The following is a 19,836-nucleotide window of genomic DNA, read 5'->3' as shown; positions in this document are numbered from 1 at the left end:
CGGCTCACGGCTGCAGTACCGCGCTCTGCCCACAAGGAGGCAGCACTGCCGCCCGCCCCAGCCGGGGGCGCAGCGCGCCTCGGGGCTGCGGGCAGCGACGGCGGCAAAAAAGAACAGGGGCGACCCCAGACAAAAACTGCTCTGAAATAAATGCCAGAAACCTGCCTCCTATCGAGCAAGAGTCAAACAAGCCCCCTTGATTTAAAGCCATGTTTAAATAAAAGTTTTATTTCTATTTTTCATATTTATAGTCACACGCATATTTATAGTGAACATTGATGTAGCATGTAATTTATACAATATATTCTGTCTATTCCTATTGTTTATATGTATTTCCCTGTGTTTTTATAAATATCTTTCTCTATTAATTGTATAGTTCTTATATAGTTCTTCTATAGCTTAAAACTACATTTCTAAAACACTTTTATTATTTAAAAAAAATCCAATTCTAACTAAATAAATACCAGAAAACCCTTCTTTTAAACTATACTGAAATATTGTTATATTTATAGCTTGCATGACTATATACACATTTATATTTCTAGTTTATATTGATGCATTATATTTAAAATATATATAATATGTATCCTGTTCAAATAATAGAGATAAATTATTTTTTAAATTACGTATCATATCTACTGCTAAACCTTGTTTTTTCCTTTATTTTTAATTTTTATATTAATCTTTAGCTATTTATGATATATTTATATACTTAGACTTCTACCTTTATATTATTTGTATTTATAATTTTTATACTAAAACCCCTGCTTTTGCCAAATGAAAAACAAAACCATCCTTTATTTTCAACTACTTGATAAATACTTTAATAATTATAATTATCATATCTATAATTTGTTTTATAAGTATAGTACATCAATTGATATATCTATTTTATATCTATTTCCTATAATATAATAAATAAGACATATACAGTATTACTTGTATTATGCGTAGTATCAATTGATGTTATTTTATATTTACAATTATTTAAAAATTTTATGTATACCTGCATATATTTGAAACACATTTCTATATTTATATTTGAGTTGGGTTGTGTCTATATTTATATTCTCTATCTACATATCTATAAATATACACAATACTCTAATTAAAAAAGATAATATCTTATTGTAATATATAATAACTTATGTTACAAGTAAAATTTTAAAAAAAGATCAAATATATAAAAACAAGAGAGGTTTATTCCCATTTCCACACATCTGTTTTGTTTAAATGTAGTTATAATATTACATTAGAAATCCAATTCCTAAATAAAATTACAATACAAAGAGCATTGAATTGCCAGCAATATCTTCGAAAAACATCAAGATACCTCCAACAGCCAAAAATCTGCCAGCCAAAAAACCACAAAACACTCTTTTCAATAACAAATTCTCATCATATCCGAAAAATGGAACCAAGATAAAAGAAAACCCTATAGAAACACGCACAGCAAATTACAACAACTACTAAAAAAAGAAATCAAACCAACCTACTAAACTCCAAACAGTGCCACTGACCCTGAAGGTTACTAAAAAAAAATAAACAAAATTCTACCTCTACACTAACTCAAAGAATAACCAATCCTCTGTAAATATAACAGACGAACTACTTAACGAAATAGAAAAAATCTCAAGGACTAAAAACTAAGAAAACAACTACTCAATACTACTTGAAAAGATCCACCATATAAATACCCATATTCCCAAAAAAAAACCCGATGAACAACAATCAAATACATGAAAGAACAACAGCAAAAAACAATCAAAAAAAAAAAAAAAACACAACAACAAAAATAGCCCCAAAACCGAATAAACTTTCATTTCCAACAAAAAATTTATACCTAACTGAATAAACCCATAGTGTCTCACGCTATCAAATTAAAAATAACACCTAGAAATAAACACAAAGCCTAAAGACAAACGTAACCATAAACAATGTCTCCCAAATTACCCGCAACCATAAAACATACACTACAATCAAACCAACCAAATAAATAAAAGCCCTGGAAGACGATAAACACACATGCAATTCCCGAGATTAAAAACCCGCTGCTATGAAAGACACAACGCTACCTCAAAAGCCCTTTTCAATAACAAATTCTCATCATATCCGAAAAATGGAACCAAGATAAAAGAAAACCCTATAGAAACACGCACAGCAAATTACAACAACTACTAAAAAAAGAAATCAAACCAACCTACTAAACTCCAAACAGTGCCACTGACCCTGAAGGTTACTAAAAAAAAATAAACAAAATTCTACCTCTACACTAACTCAAAGAATAACCAATCCTCTGTAAATATAACAGACGAACTACTTAACGAAATAGAAAAAATCTCAAGGACTAAAAACTAAGAAAACAACTACTCAATACTACTTGAAAAGATCCACCATATAAATACCCAGATTCCCAAAATAAAACCGATGAACAACAATCAAATACATGAAAGAACAACAACAACAACGAAAATAATCAAAAAAAAAAACCCAACAACAAAAAAAGCCCCAAAACCGAATAACCTTTCATTTTCAACAAAACTATTATTCCCAACTGAATAAACCCATAGTGCCTCAAGCTATCAAAATAAAAATAACACCTAGAAACAAACACAAAGACTAAAGACACACGTAACCATAAACAATGTCTCCCAAATTACCCGCAACCATAAAACATACACTACAATCAAACCAACCAAATAAATAAAAGCCCTGGAAGACGATAAACACACATGCAATTCTCGAGATTAAAAACCCGCTGCTATGAACGACACGACGCTACCTCAAAAGCCCACCGAAACAAACACTACCCGCTCACGCCAATAAAAGCCACCTCAACAGAATTAAAATCCGAACCGCTGCTTCGCGCTACGACCCGTAAAAACCATTGCGCGCCTTTCTAAACATAATACCCCGGCAAAAAAACCATATCCGACTACGAAACCCAATCCGAAACGAACCTTTATCATCCCCACCGGCACCGAGAACCGCAGCACTCAGGAAGAACCGTAGCCCTTAGCGTACCCCCGCTGCAAACCGAACACAGCGATGCAATCAATGCCGAAAAAGCGCCTCCGAACCGCGGCACCGCCCCAGCACTGCGAGCAGCCGAAGCCCGCGCTCGCTGCCGGCCCCGGACGGAGCGCGGCTCCCGCCAGGAGACCGGCTCCTCCGGCGGCTCCTCCGGCACGCGGGGCCGGCGCCGGCCCGGAGAGCCGCGCCCGCTGCCCCTGCCCGGCGGGGCCGGCGCCGGGCCCGGGGGTGGCGGCGGCGCCCGAGCCCCGCGCCCGGAGCGGCCGGAGCGGCCGGCACCGCCCGGGCCGCCGCGGCACCGCCCGCGCCGCCTCTGCCGCCCTTGGCCGGCCCGGCGCGGCTCCCTCGGCTCGCACCGGCGCGGCTCCGCCACCGCCGCCCTTGGCCGGCCCGGCCGCGCCAAATCCCCCGTGCGCCCCGGCAGCTGCCCGGGCCGTGCCAGCGCCGCTCCCGAGCGGCAACGTTCCGGCCCGGGCCGCGGCCACCACAAGCGCCCTCCCATGCAGCGGCACGGCCCCCTTGCAGCCCTGCAAACGCTGCCACAGCTGCAGCTTCCCGCAACCGAAGCCCGAAACTGACGCCGCAGGCGGGGCTCGCCTCCCTTCAACAAGGGCAAAGAAGTGTCCTCTCCCCTTCACGTTCGTCCCCTACGAGAGCACAAAAGAAGGGGCGCTCCTCAAATGAAAGCCTTCGACTGATGGCAAAGGGCCATTTCCACCTCCATTCAAAGCCTTGAAAAGGAGGGACACCACGGCTGCCCCCTCCATTTCAACCCTAGGGTGATGAAAATGGGGTGGCTGCCTTCAAACCAAACCCATAACACCACAAGAATACTTTTCCCATTCCCCTTCAAATAGAACGCAGGGATTCCCTGTCACCCCCGGGATACCCCCAACAGCCTGGAAAAGGCAGCTTTTCCTGCAATCAACGCCCTTAAAACCACAAGTGAAGAGGGATCCCCTCAGTTCAAACGCAGACAATAAAAGAAGAGGAGCTGCTTCCTCCTCCTTAATCCCTTTCGTCCTCATAAGCTCCATTTCTGCTCCTGGGGAAGCGGGGAGGGACTGGCAAGATGAAATTGCAAAGGGGAAGGACAAAATTCCCCGCTCCAAACCCACACGGGCTCACCTGCTCGGCTGCTGCTCCCCGGCACAAAGATTCGTCCCTCGGCACAAACCCCTCCACTCAGCAGCTCCATGCAAAAATGTACAGAGGCAAACTCTCCCCCCGTTAAAACTGCCCCGGCAAGAGCCACCCCCTCATCATCCTCACAGCTCACACCTGGGCTGCTCCGAGCCCCATCATCCTCACACCTGGGCTGCTCCGAGCCCTCATCATCCTCACACTCACACCTGGGCTGCTCCGAGCCCCATCATCCTCACACTCACACCTGGGCTGCTCCGAGCCCCTCATCATCCTCACACTCACACCTGGGCTGCTCCGAGCCCCTCATCATCCTCACACTCACACCTGGCGCCGATGCCACTCCAACAGCGCCTCTCCCTGTGCAGCACACAGCCCGCTTCTCACAGACAGAGCAAACAGAAATCCGCTACGGGCCTTGGCTTTCCTTAGTCCGTCTGGTTCCACAATTCAAACACGTCCGTGCACTGATGGCATTGAGGGAAAGCTTTCCAGTGCAGAAAACTATCATTCTGCTAGCACACTTTGATTAACCCTCAGAAAAAGCAGGATCAGCGCCAACTCCTAAGACCCCTTGGGACACCCAATGCAGCAGACGTCGAAAAATGGGAAAAGTCAAGCTTGGAGTGGAGAAAGAGAATACAAATACACCAGCCTTTTAAAAAAGCCTTCACACAACAATAGTGGGAACCAGTCACATTTCTTCTTTCCTTGCTTTCTGTAATGACATAAATATGAAGTAAAAAAACCACATGAAACACAAGGCAGAGCTGGGAATTTACAGGTCTTTATTTGGCACTCTGGATGACAAGCGCCTCTTCCGGGACTGCGACACGATTTGGGGACTGGCAGAGAACGGAGGCAGAAGGTGCCAGAGAGCCCTTTCTATTGCCTCCAGCTCCTGCAGCTGTTCTGATGGTTTCGGGGCACAGCTCGGTCCATTCCTAGATAAAAACGCTAGGGCACTATCTTCAAAACTGCTACCCATCTCCACTCGGAGTTTTCTGCATTCCTGTAAACAATGAGTGGATAGAGAGGGTTTCTCCCCAGATGAATTTAGAGACAAATTCCTATTCTTTACCAAGACCTATAAAAACGAATACCTTGACAGGTTTTAGCATTCTACACCCACCCCTCCCTGAATTTGGTGGCAGCTTTGGGTCCCTCTGGGGCACGGCCCCCAGCGTGACGCCCCTCGCCCGCCCCCCGCCTGCTCCTGCACCGCAGTGGGGCTCCCGCTCCTGGGGACCGCGGGGTGCCCCAACGGCATCAGAGCCCCGAGTCTTCACCCCCTTTCCCTGAGCCCCAAAGAAGGCACAGAACGAGTCCGACTGCCCCGGACAGCAGCGCAGCGCTTCCTCCAAGCCCTTTGCACACGTCCATCCCCGCAGAAAGGGATTCTGCTGCAACAAGAAAGTGGGGCGGCCCCCAGAAAGGCCGAGGTTCCTCCCCAGCCTCGCTGTCCCGGGCCAGGGGCAGCGAGAGGGAGCGGCACAGACGGCGGGCACGGCGCGGCACAGAGCGGGGGCCGCTCTCGGCGCCGTGCCGGGAAAGCCGCAGCTCCGGCGCTGTCCGGCGGGGCATTTGACCGGCACGGGGGGATCCGCCGAGAGCCTCCGGCCCCGTGCGGGGACTCCTGCAAGGGCCGAGGGACGCCGGGCTCCGGCCCTCGGGCCTTTATTCTCCGGCACCCCGAGCCCCGCGGCTGCGCGGCGAAGACGGAAAGGGGGCACGGGAAGAGAGCAGTGCATGAGAAAGGGCGGCGAGGGGGTCGGGCTGTGGAGGAAAGCTGCACGGGAAGGGAAACCCGGGAAGGGGGAAGAGGGAGGGTGGAGGAGGGAGGGTGGACAGAGGACGGAGACAGGGGGAACAGAAGGGAGTAGCGGGCTAGGGACAGGACAGGTAGGAGCCGGGCTTGTGGGGGGAGAGAGAATGGGGGAAAGGGAGCGAGAGAAGGCGAATACGTTGAGAAGGAAGGAGGGGTAGAGAGAGAGACAGGCGGGGAAGCCTCACAGACCCCCGGCTGCACCCCGAGCCCGGCCCGGCGCCTCGCCCTGCCCGGGATGCTGCGCTCGGCGGAGCTCGGCTCGCTCCGGAGACACTCGGCTCGAATCGGCTCTGTGGCTAAACTCGGCTCTCTTCGGCCGCATTCGGCTGCATTCGCCTCTTCGGCGCGCCTCGGCTCGCTTCGGCCGAACTCGGAGTCGCTCTGTGTGCTCGGCTCGCTTCGGCCGAACTCGGAGCCGCTCTCCATGCGTTCGGCGCGCCTCGGCTCGGCTCGGCTCCCTGAGGGCGGGCAAGCGGCGCCGCCTCACGTTAAACGCGCCCGGCTCGGGGCTCTCCTGCTGCCGCGTCCCGCCGGCGGCCCGCCCATCGCACGGACACGACCGGGAGCGCGGGGCGGCACAGGGGCTCATTAGGCGGTGACCGCACTCGCGCTAATTAGCGCGCACGAGAGCAGCGGGCTCGGTTCGCCTGAGCTCGGCTCCGTTCAGGCAGCCTCGCAAGCCTGGCCTCGGTTCGCTCGAGGCCGTCAGGTTCGGCCGGTCTCGCCTTGCTTCGGCTGAGCTCGTTCCATTCGGCCGAAGGAGGCGTCGTTCGCTCGTGTTTTTACAAATATCTTTCTCTATAGATTGTATATTTCTATATTTAGATTTATACTTCTATAATACTTCTATTATTCAAAATAAAAACCTCGTCGCTAACCAAATAAATACAAAAATCCACCTTCTTTTAAACGAGATTGAAATATTTTTATACTTTCTATAATAATATTCACATTCATATTTATAGTTTCTTTTGATGCATTATATTAATAATTAGATCTAATATATTTAAAATTCTAGAAATGTATTTAAATTATTATTATTCGTATTATGTATCATATCTACTGCTACAACTAATTTTTTCTTCTGTTTTTAAACTTTATATGTATTTATGACATATATCTATACTTAGATTTCTACCTTTATATGATTTGTACTTATAATTTGGATAATCAAAACACTGCCTATTGACAAATAAACCCCCGCTTTACTTAACTATTTAAAAAATATTTTACATTTATAATTTTCCTATTTATATTTATAGTTTATTCTATATTACATGAGAACACACCTGCTCCTGCACCCCAGTGGGGCTCCCTCTCCTGGGGACCTTGGAGTGCCCCAATGGCATCAGAGCCCCGAGTTTTCACGCTCTTTTCCTCTGTTTAGAAACTACACTGGAACTTTTTTCTGGAAAAAAGACATTACCTAAATCCTGTCCCCATGTCCCAGACAGATAGATATTCAGTTATTAGTTGGCTGGGCAGCAGTTTCTTAAATAGAAGGATAAACAAGGTGTGAACATTTTAGCTACAAGCAAATAGGCAAATCTGAACTAGGTACTGCTGGTCGACCACTGAAGTTATTTTGAAGCAATTTTTTAAACAATAAAATACTGATGCCACAAAAATAAAGCAAAAAGCTAACTACTGGCTAAGAAAAAATTAACTTTTGACAGCAACAACATTCCAACCACACAGGCTTTTTTCCCGATGTCATACCTTATAACTACCTCTCTTGGGAATTCTCATCATGTATCCCAAAAGGAATAAATACCTTAGAGCGTCCTAAAGCAAAAAGTAGCACACATGAGCTCCTCACACTCCCGGCAGTGCACTGAGCTCCTCACACTCCAGCGCAGCGTGCACTGAGTCTGCAACAAATTCTGCTCAGTGAGGGTCTGCAAACAAAGGTTCAACTGATGAACTGAACTGATTTTATAGGGATGTTTTCTAAGCACAGAAGCACAAAAAAGAACAAGCAGAAACAATTCTTAAATAAATCTGCAAGTTTTATTTAGCATATATGCGACTGATTTCCAACCTGTGGCTTCTCACTTTGATTGGTCTGTAGGTTCAGGAAGATGACAATGCACACTCTGCCTTCCCTGAGCCCCCACGGCAGCTGAGCGCTGCTCCGTGTGCTCAGATCGTCAGGAGCTGGATTACACGTACCCGGACGGACTGCAACTGCTCTGCTGCAGATTCAGGAGACGACGGCAGAGAGGGGCTGGCCGAGGCGTCGTCCGAATTCCATTTCTGTGTGACGAGAAGCGGTTTGTTCCCAACAGCTGCAACATCCCCGGCTCGCTTCCGTGGTGAGTACCGATGGCGCACAAATGGCAGCCCGAGGAAATCGTGTTCTGGGCTCCAAGTGGCTGGGACAGGGTCTGATTTTTTGTTTTGCATCTGTATGACGATTAGTACGACAGGGCTCTGAGGGATGACATGGCAACACAGAATTAAAAACTCCTCGATAGGATTACATCGACTTCTAGGAAAAGACAAAAGCCTATCACCCTTCTGAAATCTACTTTTAATCCAAAGCACGGGGATTGTCACTATACTGCACCTTCCAGCTTTTCAAAGCAGCTTACTTCTGAATACCAGGAAACATTGATTTCTACAGAAACAATGGGCAACCCCCAGGCTAATTTAAGCACTACTCTTTAATAGGGGATCTGCCAGCGTGCCAGTCCAGCTTCAAGTGCGCTTTATTTCAGTCTAATATCCCCACAAAATTCTTCTCACATCTTCCAACCCTGAAATCTTCTTTTTCCCTAAGGCTTCTCATCATTAGCAATTTCCAAGTAACATGGTATTTTTACAACATTCAAAAATGTCATGCTGGACTGTGCTAGACAGTAATCTGCAAATATAAGCTTAGCAAAGATTGAATTGACTTGTCCAGAGAAAAAACCTACAAGTGAACACCCACACCTGCCTACAAAGAGCTGACAAGCCCCTGGCAGCTACCACATCAAAGCACAGTGGATGTTTCTAATAGAGGGTAAGGATAACAATACCACCTTTTGTTCTCTCCAGCTTGTTTTCCCTGCAGTCATATTTTGCTTCTTATGATTTTTTTAGTCTCTGTATCTTCTTGGACAGCACCGAGCCTGACGACAAGGACACGAGAGTCTTTCCCTGCCGTAGGGAGAGAACCAGGAAAACAGTTAAAAAAAGAACAGGGTAGTTTGAAATTCATACTTCCAATGAGAAGCAGCGCCTAACAAACAGAACAAAAGCAAACAAAGCACGATAGCTCCCTGGGGACAGAAGACTTATAAACCCTCCAGGATTTACGACCAACCCCTTCAGGACAGCAGCCAAGTGTCCCATGAGGTGGTGCTGCACCAAAGAACGATCTGACAGGTTCCAAAGAGTCAAATGCACAATATTTTGCAAAGCCGTAAAATCTTGCAAAATAACAAAAATACGATAGATATAAACTACAGGGCAAGAGTACAAGTGTTCGCTTTAAGAGCTGGAACCATCCAGGTGAGCACCTGATAACTGGATCCTCACCAGAGTTTGAACCCTTCGGTACACAGAAGGGTTTTCCCCAGAAATTTCACAGACTGAGTTTTGATAGAAGCACACTTGCCAGATCCTCAGAAGCATCACCCATTCTCCAGGTGTCTGCAGAGAACTGCAAATGGCTCTCACGTAGTTTGAGCTGGTTCTCCAAGGTCTCAGGGTGAGTTTCACCAGATGCAACCAAATCGGGCGACTCCCAGTGGGACAGAAGGAACCCAAAGTTTGGGTAAGCAGAGCTGCAGCAAATACTGAGGAAACAAACATAACAGCGTAAAAAATAATAAACCATCCTTTTTTTTTCTCTAGCTTTTGTTTTTTTCTTATTCAGATCAGCATAGCAACTAAAGAGAAGGTGAAAAACTCACCATTACTGAACATTTCATCATCTGTAAGCCGAGCATCCTTAGCATAGAGGACTCCAAAGTTAAAATTCACCGATCCCTGGGAAATAAAACCAAATATTGTATGATAAACAGTCAAACAGCAGACATAAAAATTTGTTTCCTCTAAGGACTTTCAGGTATGTATGTATCTTTGCATACATCCTACACATTAGAACATACACTTTATACCATCACCTAATACATAATATTTTACCTTTAAATTTTGATAGTATAGCATGAATTTTTAACTTAAATTGGCAATCTATTATTATTAAGTTGGTACTGAAAGTTATTTCTGCTGTCACGTTCAAAAAAACATTTTTTTTTTTTTTTACTGTAATGAGCAATTGATTTCAAAGTCATCACAAGCCCATCAAAATACAAAGCTGTATTCACTGGGCGGGTCTGTGAGCTAGAAGTAGTTAGGCTTGTACTTCCCTCTTGTTCTTCCAGAACCGATAAATCCTGTCAACAAAACCAGGATCTTTAGCCCACTGCTGTGAAAGATTCTACAAGGATGATGGTTTGATTTGTGTTTACAAGTTTTGATTTGAAATGGCCAGTTCAATGGATAAAGACAGTTTAAGTAGTATTACGTTACTATTATTATTTCTATTATTATTTTTACTATTACTACTACTATTATTATCACCTGCTACTGGAAGAAACAAACCAGTCGTACCTATACTTAATTACTTTTATTTCCAGAAAATAATAAAGAAAAAGAACCAAACCAAAAAAAGTCACTTCCTACCTTTTATACCAAGGGAGGAAAAATTTCTCTTGGGCTCTTCTCCAATTTATCAAGACTCATAGCACTGAAAGGCAAACAAAACAGTGCTTTATAGAAGGGCAAGTGCACATTTCAAGGCTGAACCACCAACCGATTGCAGTGACAGCAGTTACAACATGAATCGTTCCGAGAGCCTCTGTTAAATGCAATGTTCTGTGGAACTGCCTTTTCTTTCCCAAAATACTAACTTCCAACACTTCCTAAACGTATTTGGTATTTTAAAACAACAGAAGTTAGTGAGACACTGTGTGGAGGTCAGGTTTAAATTTATTTCCTTCTAAAGCACAGAGCTCTGTTCCATCACCCTTCACTTCGGCTCTGCACTGAATCACGGTGAGCATTTGAGGAGTGCTCAATAACCAATTCTATTTCTCTCTTTTTCTAGTTCTCTCTATTCCTGAATAATTAAAGACAAGTCCAATGAAAAATGACAAGTTCAGCATCAAAGTCACACTTTTTCCCTTTGTCTGGTCAAGAACAGGCTCTAAATCCACTTAGTGCTGCCTGCAACAATTAAGACGTGCAAAACCATTTTTAGATGTTTTATAGGTTTATCATAAAAGCCACGGAACGCAAGCTCTGAATTACAGGAAAAGGTACACAGTCAAATATCTAAAGGGATCACTTATTTGTAAATGCATACCTTGACAGAGATCGCACTGAGAACGTTTCTGTGGGACTCTAAGGGAGACATATTTTCTGAGTACCCTGTAAACAAGAAAAGCTAGGATATATTACAGGACACACCCACTTTTTCTACATATTCAAATAGGATTTTTAATAAAAACAACTCAGTTGAAAAAGAAAGAAGAAAACCAAGGTCATTTTACTCAGCTATATTTACTACCAATTTACAGAAAAAAAAAAAGTCACGGGTGCTGCAAAGAAAAAAAAAGTGAACCATAAACGCCTACAGTACAATTTTAAAACAAGTGCTTGGATAAAAGAATCTCATGGAACGTGAAGTAGAAAAAAAGTGAAACCACTATCAGACCTGCCTATTTTCTCACCTTGGTACAAGAAAATCCTAAAAGCAGTATAAAGTCACTGCCTAAAACCGGTCATGGGATGTAACCAAGAACAATTTAGGCATTTGCTAATCTAGACAGAAAGCTTTTCTGGATGCTAGTGTCAAATCACAAGTTTTGTCTTTCAGAAGCCCGACAATGCTGGAAAGCACTTTCCCTGGGGCTGGGGAGGGCAGGGGCAGAAGGGGATGAGTTTGCAGATCGCACCTGTGCCATCGGAAGGATACAGCCCGCCTGCTCCCTGCGCTGGGCATTCTCCCGGCCATCTCTGGCTTTACCGCTCAGCGCCGCTCCATCCGTTTGCATGGCAGAAAGAGCCTCGAGCACTAGCGCAGGCAGCAGCCCAGTCATTCCGGCGATATCGCAGCGCTCTCTGCTCGCAACGCCCAACACGCGGCGGAGCCGCCTCCGCCCGCAGCACCGGCAGCAGCCCGAGGGAGACGGCTGCAGCTCGGGGGCTGCTGCGCCTCCGCCAGCCTGAGGGCAGCCGCCCCACCGGGACCGCGGGAGCGCCCGGCGCCGCTCGCCCGGGGCGGCTCCTGCAGCTCCCGGCCCGCGGCAGCAAAGCACCGCCTCGCCCTCCGCCATCGCTACCGCTCAGTAAGGCCGAAGAACCGGGCCGACGCTCCTTCCGCGCTGCTCAGCTCCGTGCGGGCGGCCAGACGGAGGCTTCGCCCCTCCGGCGTCGCCGCCGCAGCGCCGTCCCGCGCGGGAGAGGTGCCGGGAGCAGCCCGCGCACAGCCCCGCGCGGCCGCCTGGCACGCCAGCCACTCCGGTGCCGCGCCAGCCGTTGCGTCACACGCCTCGCCGGCAGCAGGGCCTGCCGGGAGTTGTAGTCTCGGGCTGACAGCCACTGCTCCGTCCTCCGCCACCGGGAGCTGCAGTCCCTCCCGGGCATCAAACGGGTCCTTCGCCCCCGGGCGGGGAAGGACCTGAGGCAGCAACGCTCCTCCCGAATGCCCTCTCTTTTTCGCTCCAACCTTTTTTCCTTTTTCACTCTGCTTTTCACCCCTTCCCTTCCCTCTTGTGGTCCTGATTCCTTTCCTTTCCTTCCCTTCCCTTTTTTCTATTTCTGATCTTGGTTTTCCTTTCTAGCTTTAGAATAAAAAAGCAGCACTAGAAACTTTCGGGCTACCTGGGAGTAAAAAAAACCTCCAAAACGAAAATGATTTAAAGAAAACTATTTATTCCCTGGGAGCCTGAAATTTTCTACTGCTGCACGTGACATAGAGCTTTTATTCCTTCCTATAGAGAGTGGATATTTTATACTTACTTTATACAGCGCCCCCTGCCGTGTGCCCCGGAGACCTGCAGGGAGAGCGCTGCGGCGTCCTTCGGTTCTGTTTAAAGAAACTCGGCTCAATTCGGCTTGGTTCGGCTCTTGGTCTAAACTCGTTTCAGTTCGGCTCTTCGGCCCAACTCGGCACGCTTGGGCTAAACTCGGTCACACTCGGCGCATTGTCTAAATGCGGCCAGTGTCGGCTACCCTCGGCTATCGATTCCAGTCGGCTATCATCGGCTCTTAGTGTAAACTCGGATGTTTTCGGCCACACTCGGCTCTTCGGCTCAAGTCGGCTCTGTTCGGCCACACTCGGCTCTTCGGCTCAAGTCGCCTCTGTTCGGCCACACTCGGCTCTTCGGCTCAAGTCGGCTCTTTTCGGCAACACTCGGCTCTTCGCCTCTACCGAACAATTCGGCCCCGCTCGAAATATACCTATTTTTACATTGGAAGTATACATTTCTCTTAGGATTTTTACTTCTCTAACACTTGCAGGATTCAAAATAAAACCCCTGCGTCCACCCATACATGCCAAATACAAACCCCTTTCATTTCAACTGTATTTAATTTTTTTTTAAATAATATTTTTCAAATTTAGATCCACATTTATATTTAAATTCTATACTGATGTGTGTTCGATTTTGCATTTCTATTTTCCCATTTATTTATAAATTTATATTCTATGTTACAACTCTTCCTATTACTTCTATTTTTTTTTCGTATTTTTCTTCAGATCTTTATATATTTATTATATCTTTCTGTGTGAGGATTTTTACTTCTGTAGCACTTCCATTATTTAAAATAAAACCCCTGCCTCCACCCACGTTAAAGCCAAAAAGAAAACCCTTTCTTCTCAACTGTATTTCAATATTTTTTAAAATTCTGTTTTTCAGGTCCATATTCACATTTACATTTAAAATGTATACTTACGTATGCTGTTATTTGTATTCTCCATTACATCTCTTCCTATTATCTCTATTTACTTATATTTTGTGTTTATATCTATATTTATATCTTGATTGTATATCTCAATATTGAGAAATATAGACCAATAATATCTACATTCATATCATTTAAAATAAAAACCCTGCCTCTAACCCAGTAAGAATAAAAAAAACCCCAACCCTTTCTTTCAAACAATATTTAAATAGGTTTTATCCTTATGTCTGATTTTTATATTCCTATTTGCATTTATAATGTACATTAATGTATATTGCTTACTTATACATTTATCTTTATCAATCTCAATTTGTACATAAATTTATATTCTATATTACATCTGATGCGAGCAGTTATATATTTTTATACATATTTTTATACATTGACTATATATTTCTGCGTCAAGATTTTTACTTCTGTAACACTTATTTAAAATAAAACCCCTGCCTCTACTTAAATAAAAGCCAAAAAATTCCCTTTCTTTTAAACTATACTTACCTATTTTTATATTTATATTCCCATTTATAATTTATATTGCCGTATCATGTTATTTATATTCTATACTACAACTCTTCATATTACTTACCTATATTTATAGTTCAATTTGTAGTCATAGTTTAGCAATCTCCCTTTATATATTTATTATCTATTTCTATCTTAAGATTCACATTTCTATAACACTTCTATTATTTAAAATAAAACTCCTGCCTCTAACCAAATAAAAACCAAGGACACTTCTTTATTTCAACCACATTTAAAATTTAACAAGTAACTTTATCTTTCAAAATTATAATCATATTTAGATTGATAATTTTTATTCATTATATTCATAGATATTATATATATCTTAGGGAGAATGCCCTCTAATATAAGCATAGATAGAAAATTTCTGTATTGTATATTTCTTTTACTTGGATTTATTTAATATCAATATTTATAGATATTTGTATTTCCCTATATATTTGTATCTGAATTTTTATTTTTTTCTATTTATATGATTTATTAATAAAAACAGGTCTACAACCTAATAAAACCCCCAATTTAACTATATTTAAGTATTTTTATATTTACAATCTATATTTATATATCTTTGTGCATATATATAATAGACTATCATTTATCTATGTGATAATATCTTACAATTCCATACCATGAATTATAGTTTTATATATGTATCTGTTCTCTATATTTATGTTTACCACTCTAATGTTATATTTCTTTTTAAATGTATATTTATTTCTATTTCCATCTCTATATTAAACCATATGAATTCATTAACCCGTCACTTCAGAGCCACAACAATACCGTACCTTTGTCAGCACCGGCACGCAGCACACGCTCATCCCATCGCAGCACATCAAAACAAAACCTATTTTTATTACTAACGGAACAAACATCCCACAACACTGAACCCTCATAAACACTCAAATAAACCTAACCCAAAATAAATTTTAAATCCCACTTCAACTAGCCCAAAACCTGCGCACATGCTCATCATAAACGTCCTCCTAAACCAGTATCTCAAAAACCCCAAAAACCTCAAATACACCTTGAAAATGACACAACTGCTAAGAAAAACAAACACCCACTAAAAATTAAATCAAACCAACTCACTAGACTCAAAACTAAACAGTACTAAAAGAAGCCCCCAAAGCTCTACCATTATGCTAATGCACAAATAAAAACCAATAATCTATAAAACTTAATTTAAAATTAAAAGAAAACTAATTCAAAGCATAAAAATAAAAAATCTAAACTGTTAAAATACTAAAAAATATCACTACCCAAATTAAAAAACATATTGCCTATGTTTTTTCACCCACCACGTGAATACCCCTGTCACCAAAAATAAAACTAAAAAAACCTATCGAACCAGAAAGAAAACGGAACTTAGGAAAACCAAAACCATAAGGTTCAAGTACTCACACCACATCCCTTACCGGACAGCAACTATAAACAACATCAAACCATACAATCAATTCTAAAAACCACCTTAAAACCACTACATTGAAAAACCTTTCAAAAATTAAACACTGCATTTAACCAAAGCCATCGAATAAATTCACACCCACAAACTCTGGCAGCCCAGCTGGCCCAACCAAAGCTGTATGTTTATGCATACAGTAAACAAAGCCAAAACCCCAGTAATACCTATCACAAGTCTATGAAAGAAACCTATTGAAATCAATCCTGTCTCAAATACAAACCAACCCATCCAGAAAGTTAGTTCACTCAAAAAACAACTTACACTGAGTTAATCATACCAAGAAATTAAACAACACACCATATACCACCAATGAATATAATAGTCAGGTAAAGAAAAACTACTTTTTTTTTTTCTTTTTTTAATTTAAACTAACTTCTTTTATTAGCTAGAACAAAAGATTTTGCCAGGCCTGTAACAACAACAACAACTTCTTTTTCTTCTTCACCTTCTGAAATGTCCCTTCTCACTCCCAAATTCCTTTCAACTCCTGAGTTTACATCCAAGCAAAAAGCAAAATTCGTGCGCTCGCGCGTTCGATGCTCCTGTCAGATTCTCTGCTTCCCTCCACATCTTACGCTTTCAGCCTTCACGCCGTCCTGCCGTGATGAGTCTGACAGAAGAATTGGCACATGTTAACAGAGCATTTCCCTCCCTCCCTCCCTCCCTCCGGTTTCCTCAGCACATTTCAATCCATCCCAAGCCTGCAACGATGCACGCTCACCCCAAGGCTCACAGCAAGCATGCAGCAGCTCAGGCTTACTGGGCTCCAGGGCTCTGTGCCTTAGACAGCCGAGGAAACTTCTGATGAGCCTCCGTTCCAATAAACTGGGATGCAAACTCACCTCCATCTCAGAGCCTCAGTGACCTCGGCCAGCCCCTTCCTCACTTCCCTGGGTCACAATCACTTCCAGGCAGAAGGATGCCAAGCAGGCTTTTGTCTTTTCTCTTAAGTGCCAACAGGTAAAATATGTAGGCTTTGACATAACTGATTACCCTCTCTTTGCACTCTCCCAAGGACAGTTTTAAAGAAAAGATAGAAGAAGATTGCTGCTAAATCCATATGGGATAAGGAGGAAAGCAGCAAGGATCCCAGGCCAGCAGCGTGCCCAGGCAGCGTCACGTCCCTGCCACCCTGTGACAAGGCACACAGCTGCAAAGCCCCAAAGCCTGCAGGCCCTGCAGCTGCCACACGGATGGACCCGGTTCCCTTCCCGGGTGCCCAGAGGGAAACCTGAGGGCAGGTGTCCACCCCGAGGCTGCACCCAGAGCCCCGGGCAGGGATGGAGTCGCTGACTGCCCTCTGGGGACGAGACCCTCCCTGCAGGCGACACTGCCTTGTCCTCTCCCTCCCCGTGGGACAGGGACCTCCAGGCTCTATCACCAGCCTCCTTCCATCAGCATCCAGGTGCTGTGTTAGAGCCACAGGGGTCGAGGCTTTCCAGAACCATAGCGTCCTTTAGGCTGCAAAAGCCTTCTAAGGTCATCGAGCCCGGCTGCTGCCCCAGCACTGCCAAGCCCCCACCCCAATCAGGTCCCGAAACACCACATCTTGACATGCTTTAAATGTCTCCAGCAATGGGGACTGCCCTGGGCAGCCTGCTCCTATGCCTGACCACCCTTTCAGTGAAGAAATTGGTCCTCAAAGCCAATCTAAGCCTTCCCTGCTGCAACTTGAGGCCATTTCCTTTTGTCACCTCACTTCTTACTGGGGAGATCTCGGTACTTAAACCTTACCTGCTCCTTCCCTAGCAGGTCTCTGGCTTGGCTCAATGAGAGGAGAAACACTCCCACCACAGGAATGGCAGCTCGGCAGCTCCCACACCAAGGCAGGCTGCAGGCAGGGAGCAGCTGTCCTCACCACAGCTCGCGGGTCAGCTCTCAGAGATTGGCTCTGCTCTTCCTCCCGGGCAGATCTCTGCTCAGTGCTTCAGAACTGGCTGTCTGGAGGAAGGGGAAAAAACAGGTTAGCCAAGAATTTTATCCCGACTTATCTGATGTCTTTGCCCGCTTTGCCTCCTCCTGACTTCCTCCTGCTAAGAAAACAGCTGCCTTTGGACTTCTAGGGGGAACTTTCACGTAATGCTTATAGAAAAGGAACTACAGAAAAGTGCCTCCTTTTTAAAGACTCAGCCAAGCAGACAGGTAACTGCAGCTTCTCCATCCCCACTGCCTGCAGAGCTGGCAGGCACCAGGCCAGCTCTGCTCCTGCTTCAAGCTGTTCCCAACTCTGCCAGAAGAACTGAAGGCTGCTCTGGCGTTCCATTGCTCCGCTTCTCCCAAAAAAGATCCGTCAGCGCCGATACCCCTCCACGGGAAGGGCTCTTCTGTCTCACACGCTTGGTGACACGAGGCTACGCGAAGCTGCAGCAGCCTCTGCTCCACGTGGGAAGGGCTTTCTTCCTCCTCTGGCACCTGGCTGGCACAGCTTGCTCACAGATGCTGGGGCTGCCCCATCCCTGGAAGTGTTCCAGGCCCATTGGTGCTCTGGCATCAGGCTCAGAGCAACCTGCTCTATGGAACCACGTCCCTGCCCACGGCAGCAGGCTTGGAATGAGGTGATCTTTAGAGCCCCTTCCAACCTGAATTATTCCATGATTCTATCAACTCAAAACACTAGGGGAATACATCTCTAAAGGTCACTAAATACATGAAACAATCTCTCCATCAGCAAATTTTTGAATGAAAAGTATATCTACAAACAGGGAGAAATATTCTTGCTACCTGCTCTTGCTACCTTTCAGGCCTAATTTTAGCTATCACTTCAAGTTTTAAAATATTTTCTTTTGAAATTATAGGCAGTGTTCAAATTTTAGCATTTTTACACTATTGCAGAAGCAAAAATTGCTGACAATCAGGCCGTGTCATTCTTTATGGAGCAGAGCCATCGTGACAGAATTTCTGGGACAGAAATTTTACAGGATGTCACTCCACAGAGAGCACCAAATTCCATATCAGGTGGCACTTCTGCTCCTCCACATCAGAAATCTAAACTAGGACAAGTGAAGTTTTGACTTGGCACTGGTGCCACCTTGGGTCTGGGAACCACCCTGCATACCAAAGAATTTCAGGAGCCAGCCGGCCACCCCCAGCCACAGCCCCCCCCCCACAAACCACGGCCCTTTTCCCTGGCAAACAAAACTCACCTGCCCCGCTTCTGGATGGCACACTGCAGGAGCCACGAGGCGCTATCACGTCAGCCCGACTTGGCACTGGGGCCAGCTTGGGTCTGGGAACCATCCTGCCTATCGTGGAATTTCAGGAGCCACCAGGCCACTCCCGGCTACTGGCCAACCTCGGTCTCACGCGGCTCTTTGTCCTAACGCGGCTAATGTCAGCTACACTTGGCTATCCTGGTCTCTTAAGCTAAACGCGGTTATTTTCGGCCACACTCGGCTCTTCGGAACAGTTCAGCCCAGCTCGGCTCACTGAGGGCGGGAGAGCGGGCATGAGAGGACCCCGGCGCAGACAGGCCAGGTTAACCCAGATGCCTGTCACAAACCCGCAGAAATATGCCCGCCCGCGGCAACGCTGAGCCCACAGCATGTATCGGATACGCTTCAAACGCCGCAGAAAAATCCGTCGGGGCCGCCATGACGTCGGTATTCCATGCAGGCAGTTCACTTACACCCACCGGGGTCCTCCACTTCCCCGCCATCTCGAGAAGGTCAACGAAAAGTCCGAGACACCCGCGACACGCCACTCCCAGCATGGCGGCCTCTCGCCTGCCTGCCGGCGCACGCCTGCAGTACCGCGCTCTGCCCACAAGGAGGCAGCACTGCCGCCCGCCCCAGACGGGGGCGCAGCGCGCCTCGGGGCTGCGGGCAGCGAAGGCGGCAAAAAAGAACAGGGGCGACCCCAGACAAAAACTGCTCTGAAATAAATGCCA

The 19,836-nt window shown here is 45.4% G+C and overlaps 1 long non-coding RNA gene across 1 annotated transcript; it reads right to left on the bottom strand.

The window, feature by feature from the left end:
- Window positions 1–16,299: 16,299 nt before the first annotated feature.
- Window positions 16,300–19,358, bottom strand: LOC141729228 (uncharacterized). Its single transcript, XR_012580628.1, has 3 exons — window positions 19,094–19,358; window positions 17,685–17,891; window positions 16,300–16,560 (listed from the first exon to the last, which is right to left on the bottom strand). It is a non-coding gene; the product is annotated as an uncharacterized LOC141729228 (long non-coding RNA).
- Window positions 19,359–19,836: the final 478 nt, after the last annotated feature.

The sequence above is a fragment of the Zonotrichia albicollis genome, chromosome 5 (assembly GCF_047830755.1).
Source record: "Zonotrichia albicollis isolate bZonAlb1 chromosome 5, bZonAlb1.hap1, whole genome shotgun sequence".
Lineage (NCBI taxonomy): Eukaryota > Metazoa > Chordata > Aves > Passeriformes > Passerellidae > Zonotrichia > Zonotrichia albicollis.
Note: the sequence above shows the minus strand (reverse complement) of the source record. Positions and strands in the feature narration are given on the sequence as shown.